Source organism: Aotus nancymaae, unplaced genomic scaffold, assembly GCF_030222135.1.
Source record: "Aotus nancymaae isolate 86718 unplaced genomic scaffold, 86718_ANA_hifiasm-v0.15.2.pri h1tg000040l, whole genome shotgun sequence".
Classification (NCBI taxonomy): Eukaryota; Metazoa; Chordata; class Mammalia; order Primates; family Aotidae; genus Aotus; species Aotus nancymaae.
The window spans coordinates 110,858,489-110,864,606 of NW_026988454.1; the positions used below are offsets into that span (position 1 = coordinate 110,858,489).

General features: G+C 35.5%; 1 non-coding gene across 1 annotated transcript; it reads right to left on the reverse strand.

The window, feature by feature from the left end:
- Positions 1–5,721: 5,721 nt before the first annotated feature.
- LOC135268545 (U6 spliceosomal RNA) lies at positions 5,722–5,827 on the reverse strand. The gene has a single exon (XR_010336854.1). It is a non-coding gene; the product is annotated as a U6 spliceosomal RNA (small nuclear RNA).
- Positions 5,828–6,118: the final 291 nt, after the last annotated feature.

Consider the following 6,118-nt stretch of genomic DNA (forward strand, 5'->3'; position numbering starts at 1 on the left):
TGGATATTGTATAATCTCTTGATTATAAGAAAATAATCAACTCTTGCCTTTTATAATTTCATATATTATCTACCTTAAAATAATGTTGAGTTAATGTGTTCTGTCCCATTACACAGATGGTATTTCTTAGGCCAAACATGCTTCAAATAATAGTACTCTAACTTTCATGTTATCCAGAATATGTTTCACCAATGCAACTCTGCAAAGAAAAGTTTCTTTTCATTTTGTGAAAATGGCATCCCTCATATAGATGTCAATTCTTGGAACACAATTCTCATATAGATGTCTTATATATAGTTACATATTGGAACTAGTATTGATATATTTAAACAACTATGGTTAATTGACTTATTGGGGTTATGTTTACAGTTTTATTATAAACTAGGTAACAATTTATTTGTCATGTCTCATCTAATAACAATTATAGCCTCTTCTTAAGGAGGAGTGTATTGAATTTCACAAGAAAGTGTTACTTTTCTGGTTTGGCATTTTATTATAGGGAATGAGTCCAGATCAAGAAAGAACATGGTATTTCTTTAAAATGATAAGCTCTTCCTTAACCTAAAATTTTACTTCCTCAAGAGATAATTTTTAAAAAGATTCTATTAGTAATTTTTCTTAAAAATGCCAGGTGTTCTGTCTTAATTTACCACTTCTACTTTTATTTTTCATCCCTCTAGCTAAGGGAAACAGCCTAGGAACCTCTTTGTTGTCTCAACAAGTACAGTTTGAGAAACAATATTTGGGGGAAAACTTTGATAGTTTAAAGTCACAGGATATGGTCAACTATTTTCTATTACTTATGGACAGGCAACAACAACAACAAAAATCAAATAACCAATAACCCGTTCTCTTCCTGGAGTTGCAGGCATTTAACTTGCATTTCGGTACAAAAGCCTTCCTTTAGCTAATTCTGTTTTTACTGGCCAGGTCTTCTTTCATTATTTTTATAAAAACTAATCAGTGTAAGCCCTAGTCTAGACAGCAAAATCAGCAAGAGTCCCTTCTATGCACTTCTGTCTCACATCCATGGGGCTGCTACTATGTATTTCTAAAGGATACATATTACAACTTCCCATTAAATTTATTAGAAATGGGAGTAAGGATTAGTGAAAGATCCTACAGTTATTGCTTTTTTACACCATATTTAGTTGCATCTATTATTTCTAGTTACTATTTTTATTTTTTGTTTCAAGCCTTATTCATGCAGCCTTTGTAGTCCAGTTGTAAACAATGGGACTGATGTTAGTTACATAATGACACATAACACATATTCTGTACCCCATCAAAAGAAGAAAAAGTGCATCAATATTCTTTTCTCTATCACCTAATTAAGGTTCTGTTAATACTGTCTTTGATCTCTGAATACTTAATCCAGCAAAGGTAAAGGAACTTCAATATGTTTTCTTCCTTGCCACCGTTCTGTGTTTTATATCCCATTTCATCAGGCAGAGCAGGGGAGAGGGGAAGTGTTACTTATGTTATTTCTCCCAGGCCAGATGAAATAAACCTGGCAGGAGCAGATGTTAAATTGTAGCCTATGAAAAGTTAACACTATCTTCTGTAATTGAAACCTTAAGGAGGAAGACTTGAGACAATTGCCAATGGACACAGAATACCAACTGGAGTTTATTTTCAGGGTCAAATTTGGCACCCTCTGATACATGAAAGCAAAGTAACCAATAGATGGGCCATAGGGGTGGGCAAGAAGCGATTGGCTCTAATGAACAGAAGACCTCAAAAGATACCCCTATCTCAGCTCTGATATCGTGGAATCCCATAGCCAATCTTTCCAATGAAGCTTTCCTTGGCATTTCAGGCCAGAGAGTTCTCTGTCAACTCACATCCCGTATATCAGTGGACTTCCTTCCCCCATACTCATGAAATTTGAGTGTTTTCTTCTTTCCAGTATTTACTTACATGATAAGCACTCAGGGCACCCATTCAGACCAAAGCTGCTGAAAATAATGTGGTCCTTAACCCTTTTTGTGTCTATTTTTGTCCTATTGTCACTCCATTAGCATCCGGTGCTTCCAAACTGAAATTAAATCTCTGATGTCTGTTTGGTTTGTTTTCTATAAACTTTTTACTTGGCTGAACAAAGGATGCTCACGGTACACAAATCAAAGTTCTATGTATGTGTTGCTTATGTGTTTGGGTTGTATAAATATATATATATGTCCCACTTATTTTGTAAAAGTAAAGTTACTAGGATTTGAGACTGTAAAACTTGGGTTAGAATTATTGCTCCACCTCTTCCTTGCTGAGTAATCTTGGGCAAACTTAATTTTTTTATAAGCCAGTTTTCACATCTGTAAAATAAGACTAATTATCACATCTACCTCCTAGTTTTATTTTGACTAAATGTGCTAATAAATGAAAAGCTCCTAGAATAGTGCCTGGCTTACAGTAAGACTGAAAAACTATTAGTTAGTTTTAATAATAATTTTACTTTACTTGCAAAATAATATATGCATTCTATAATAATAATCCAGTATCAATATAATAATGAAGCAGGATTTTTTGATCGCTGTCACCTCAGCATCTCTCATCTAACTATATCACATAGAGAAATTGGGAGCAAGCTCAAGAGGTTTTTGGTTGTTTTTTGTTCGGTTTTTATCCTATTGTGTTGAGAAAGGCAGTCTTAAGTGAAAAGGCAGACTCAAGTTGACTTTGAATATGCAGGTGAACAAAATAGCAGAAAGAAGTACAGGACAAAGTTAGGCACAGGGTTATTCTGAACATGCCTCCTATGTGTGGGCAACATGTTTCAATTAAAAGTATAATGGTGCACACTCTCTAGAGCTGATATGTCTGAAAAACAACAACTATGCAGAACTTTTCCTGGAAAAGTAGTTGCTCCCAGCAGTTCTGGTACTGTGGATGAGAATTATGTTCAGAAGTTTTGCAAAATATATCTCAAGTCCTAAAAGGAAGCAGAAGAAAGATCAGTAGGAAGTGAAACTGGAAGTACAGTGGGAGCTGCAGAAGAAAAAGATCTTGCTATGATGATGTTCACCCATTCTGGTGCAGCAAAAATGGCATAATCATCATAGGAGAGAGAGAAAAACTCAGAAGCTGTTTCTTTATTTGTGGAGTTTTAAATTTTCTTCAGGTGTGTTTTGCCATTAACTAAAATTTCTTGACTACCCCCACCCCACCCTACTCCTTTTCACTGCATTCTCATTCTTACCAACTCCATCTTCTTTGGTACTCTTCAGTTTCTACCCATATTTCATTCTTATTTTACCACTTTCTTTAAATTTCAGTTTTTGGCCTCTTGTTTTGTACCATGTCCCTTTGAGTTCTTCTGGGCTTTTATGCTTCATGTTGATACAAGAAAGAAGTTGGATAAAAACATTTTCAAACGTGTAAGTTAAGCCCCAGATACCCACGTACATTTTTTCTCTTGGATCCTTGACCTTACTAGAACTTTACTATGCAAAATCTATTTTTAATTATGGTCCTATTAATTTAGAACTTACAGCATTCTCCAAGTTCAAATATTGCAATCTGTCTGTTCCTTTCAGTTTCTTTCAGTCTCCTTCTTGTTCCTTTCCTCTTTTATTTACTTAGATCTTGGCTTTCGCCTTGAGGTGAAAGTCGTCTTCAAAGAAACAGTGAGGCATTCCCAATCAGGGACCAGATCATTTAAACAGCATGGTATGCTTTTCCCTGGATCTGACAGCCTTCCTCTGCCCAACACCTAATTGTGAATTACCTGTATTCGCTCTCCTGCTGCCACCAGCAGGGCACTGGAAGGAATGGAGATGCGGCTCACATCAGGTTTCACCTTCACAGAAAAAGGCAGTGGTAGGAACTCACCTATTAATACAAATACAAAGTAGGAAGTAGATACACTGTGCCAGATTTTCCAACAGTTAACTTTTCAGCTTGTTTCCCTTACTCAGCAACCAGTGGAATGGGAGTTTTAACTTTCGGGATTAGAATAGATTTGCATGACACAAAGAAACGATAAATGTTTGAGGTGATGGATTTGCTAATTATCCTGATTTGGTCATCACGCAGTGTATGAATGCATCAAAATATCACATTTCCCGTAAATATGTACAAATATTATGTGTCAATTTGAAAAAAGAAGAAACAAAGAATGGACTTGGGGTGCTCCCTTTCCCCTCTCATGAAAGTGAATAAATGCGTTCGAGTGAGGACTCAGAACACACATCAGCTTCTTTGAATTACAATAGAAAGCAGAGAATCTATTGGCCACTGTGGCAGTTCTAGGAGCAGGAAAATTTATTTTTGTAATTCTTACAAAACTCCTGGTTTCTTTGGGGCTGGCACAGTACTTAGGAAAGGTAATTTTGAGAGATTTCAATATTACACATATATATACACACACACACACATATGTATATGTATATTTTTAGTATAGTGAGTGCTCTGTTAAGGTTATCTGTATCCCACCAACTCAGAAACATTTGCAATCTTTCTGGAAACCATCATTCTCAGCAAACTGACACGAGAACTGAAAATCAAACACTGCATGTTCTCACTCATAGGCAGGGGTTGAACAATGAGAACACATGGACACGGAGGGGAACATCACACACTGGGGTCTGTTGCGGGGGGACTAGAGGAGGGACAGTGGGGCATAGGGAGTTGGGGAAGGATAACATGGGGAGAAATGCCAGATATAGGTGATGGGGATGGAGGCAGCAAACCACATTGCTATGTATGTACCTATGCAACAATCCTGCATGTTCTTTACACGTACCCCAGAACCTAAAGTGCAATAAATAAATAAATATATATATATATATATATATATATATATATATATAAAACTAGCCATACTTTATTAGTGTAATTGTATTACTTATAACTAAATCTTTACCTACCTATTGTTTTGAAAATTAGAGCGATTCTAGGGATGGTGATTAGGCATTCAAGAATCTTTTAAAATGATCTTTCTAGTTTCTTCTGCAAGAACTTCTCAGTTAGCCAAAACCATTGGCTTTCTTTTCCCATCAACATATTTTTAATGTTACTTTTTGATCTTGTGTTCTTACCACTGCCAAAATATGGATTACTAAATATGGATTTAATAATCCAAAATGTGGATTATTAAATATGTATTTTTTTTTACCACTGCCAAAATATGGATTGTTATTCAAAACCAAGTTCAAATCTCACATATTCAGTCACCTTTCCTGATTACCTCAATGAGCTGTGATCTCCTTCTGTCACTAATTCCTTGGAGAACTTCTAGTCCTTAATACTTTCTGGTAGATTTAGATCCTGCAAAATTTTCTAAGCTTTGGAGTGGCTCCAAAATGCAACTTCCTAGGCCTCATTCTCCTGAATGCTTTATTTAATCAATCTGAGAGGGGACCTAGGCACATGCATTTCAACAAGGCTACTAAATGTATTTGATATGAATTATGGGTAGAAGACTAGCTTTTGACAAGCATCAACATAATATGTGTGTGTGTGTGTGTGTGTGTGTGTACGTTGGTTTTATAAGTGTATATATTTTAGTTCCCTTGTTCAGTTATATGCTATTAAAGGGTAGGGATTGTATCTTAACCTGTTTAGGTCATACAATGCCTTAAATTTATATAGTATCAATAGCATTAATTTATGGTGTTCTCAGACATGTTACAATCAATCTTATACCTAATACAATATTAGGAAGAGGGTTGACCTATAAAGTTACTTAGAAGAGAAAAATAAAATATGCCAGCAATGTTTGTTTTAAATATGGAACGCTTCACAAATTTGCTTGTCATTCTTGTGCAGGGGCCATGGTATTTCTATATCGTTCCAATTTTAGTATACTATATGCTGTCGAAGCGAGCACTGTTTGTTGTTTTTTATAATCATAAAAGGGGCAGAAGAAGTACCAAACCAATGGTTATCATTAAATATTAATTTACTTGGGGTCAGATACTCACCTAATATTTTGGTACACTTCCTATGAGCGGACACCAAGGATTCTTTATTTTAACTGTCATCCCTTGTGGTTAAAGAGACTACTGAGAACTGAAACCTAAAAATTATAAGGATGCCGTAGGACATCTTGTTGAACGGAAACCAATTTTCCTGGTGAGAAACTTGGTTTCATTTTTTATTTTATAAATGTTGGCTTAAT